This window comes from Echinops telfairi, unplaced genomic scaffold, assembly GCF_000313985.2.
Source record: "Echinops telfairi isolate 266 unplaced genomic scaffold, ASM31398v2 ScPeMD7_18;HRSCAF=68, whole genome shotgun sequence".
Lineage (NCBI taxonomy): Eukaryota > Metazoa > Chordata > Mammalia > Afrosoricida > Tenrecidae > Echinops > Echinops telfairi.
In genome coordinates this window covers 13,268,027-13,270,380 of record NW_022103915.1, presented here as the reverse complement: position 1 = coordinate 13,270,380, position 2,354 = coordinate 13,268,027, and the positions used below count along the sequence as shown (strand labels likewise).

Sequence of the window (2,354 nt, the reverse complement as noted above, 5' to 3'; positions counted from 1 at the left end):
TTAAAGAGTCAGGTGTTCATCTCAGGCTTGTCCTGTGTGGATAAGTGTGTTCTCTCTGTCCTCTTAAGGGTCTTTCTCTCTCTTTGGTGCCATTAGAAGCCTAATCGGTGTGGTGTGTTACATGTGGGGCTGTTAACTGCAAGGTCAGTAGTTTGAACCCACTTTAGTAAACTTCCAATGTTGGGGTCTAAAGGGTCTTGAGTGTTTGTTACTACAAATGAAGTGCATTAGATATCAATAAAGTTGAACAAGGATTGAATGAGTCAATCAGTATAAAGCCCATCACAGAGTACTTGGCAACAGGCATGCTTTCTATAAATGTTAGTGATATTCTTTGCTGTTCGCTGGCTTTTGTTCAATTTAAATAAATACTACCAAATTGCCCTGTGTAAAGGCTGAACTAATTACATTCGCAACAGCAGGATTAAAGTGCTTGCCAATTCCTTAATTTTTTTTCCCTTTCATATTTCTTCTTCTGTGAATGGCCTGTTCTTGTTTTTTGAGTTTCCTTGTTAGCTTCTTCTTGCTTTTTGAATGTTGATTTCCGTATGGAGGATATCAATCCTTTTATTTTATGAATAACAAGTATATCTTTTCCTTTAAAAAAAACTTAACCCAAGACTCACCTCCAGTTCCTAGGACCTTCAGGAGCTCAAAATTTTCAATCCCCACCTTCTCTGCATGTCCTGTTAAATTAGCTAAAAGAGACAGAGAACAATGAATTAATTAGGGAGCCAGCAACAGAGAAGGACACACAGCATCTTCTGAGGTACCTGCCGTGTGGTAGATTGTAACTTGCGGTGTCTTTTATCTACTTATTAAACTGTATAGCTGTGGTTTATACAACTTTTGCTAAGCTTCACATTACATGAAAACTGTAAAAAACAATTCAGCAAATAAATCTCATCCAAACCATTATCCAATTGCCAGAGTCAATTCTGCCTCATAGTGACCCAAGGGGGGAGAGTAGAATTGCCCCGGTGGGTTTCTAAGACTGCAACTCTTGGCAGGAGTAGGTTAAGTACATGTAAAAATAAAGTGTTAACAGACTCTGTACTGAGCAATATAATCTGCAAAGAACCCCCAATTCTAATATGTAGATATGCAGTGGAAAGAAAACCGGGCAGATTTGTTCAACAAATATTTACTGTCTATAAGTTCCCCAGTCAGATTCTAGGCTGCATTCTAATCTCATTTCTCCAGTAAGTACCTGAGCAGCTCTTAACTGCAGTTCTTAATTTCCCTGCTCAGTGTCTGTTCCCTTAACTCTCACTCTCCTCCGGTCTCAATCATCTGTAAGGAACCTTCTAATTCTACAATTCTAGGGCTACATTTACAAATAAAAACTCTTCAAAAACACAAGCTCCTCTAAATAAATAAAATGGAGGTATCTCATGCAAGAACATTTTCCAAAGTATATTTCACCAAACCCTGACGCTCTCTTGTTGACAGTGCTGCATTTGGGGGAGTGGGCAGTAGCTCCAGCAGCTCCCTGGCCCCGGAGTGGTCCCTGCCTGAAGTAGCAGGGTGGCACCCCGCCTCCTACTGACCCCGAGGCAGAAAAGACACCAGATCCCGGAGCTGGTGAGAGGCAGACTGGATCCACCTCTTCTTCTCCAATTGGAATTCCTGAACTCAATTAAAACCTTAAGGGGTCACGGACATAAGCATGCTCAGATATTGCCCAAATGGGCGTGAAGTGATGCACCCGTGTTCACATGTTTTAATTCACTTTAAGGGTAAAATCAATCTCAGGTGACTGTAGACATTGTATTTGTGAGTCACTTAGAGAACCAACCCCCAACTAAACCTGCTGCCATCAGGTGAATTCAGACTCATGGCAACCACAACTGCACACCAGCAGGTTGTCAAGGCTCTGACCTGTGCGAAAGATCACCAGCACTTTCTTCCCAGGTGCCTCTGGGTGGGTTTAACCTGCCCACCTTCTGGTTAGTCATCAAATGCTTAATAGTTAGCACCACCCAAGGGCACTCCAGGGACATTCCTTCCAAATACAAAACAAAACTCACTGCCATCAATTGAGTCAATGTCAACTCACAGCGACCCTACAGGACAGGTGGAATGCCTCCGTGAGTTTCCAAACTGTAATGCTTTACAGGAGTAGAAAGCCCAGTCTTTCTCCCACAGAGCGCCTGATGGTTTTGAACTGCTGATTTTGCTGTTAGCAACCCAACTGGAACTGCCATGCCACCAGGGCTCCTCAGAGAGTCTGGCATTTGGCCAGGTGTGAGCACTGCCCCAAATAGTGCTAACTGGTGTTTATATGTGGTCTTTCCCAAGGTTAGTGTTGGTGTTAGTAACACCATGCTGGTGTTACTGAGACCAAGTAATTT

At 42.7% G+C, this 2,354-nt stretch overlaps 1 protein-coding gene across 1 annotated transcript in view; it reads right to left on the bottom strand.

Annotated features, from left to right (window-relative positions):
* RPS6KA5 (ribosomal protein S6 kinase A5) overlaps positions 1–2,354 on the bottom strand; it is a 132,998-nt gene that overhangs the window by 101,743 nt on the left and 28,901 nt on the right. The window contains exon 2 of the mRNA XM_045288129.1: positions 627–698. The gene's annotated coding sequence lies outside the window, so the exon portion shown is untranslated. The remainder of the gene's footprint in view (positions 1–626; positions 699–2,354) is intronic.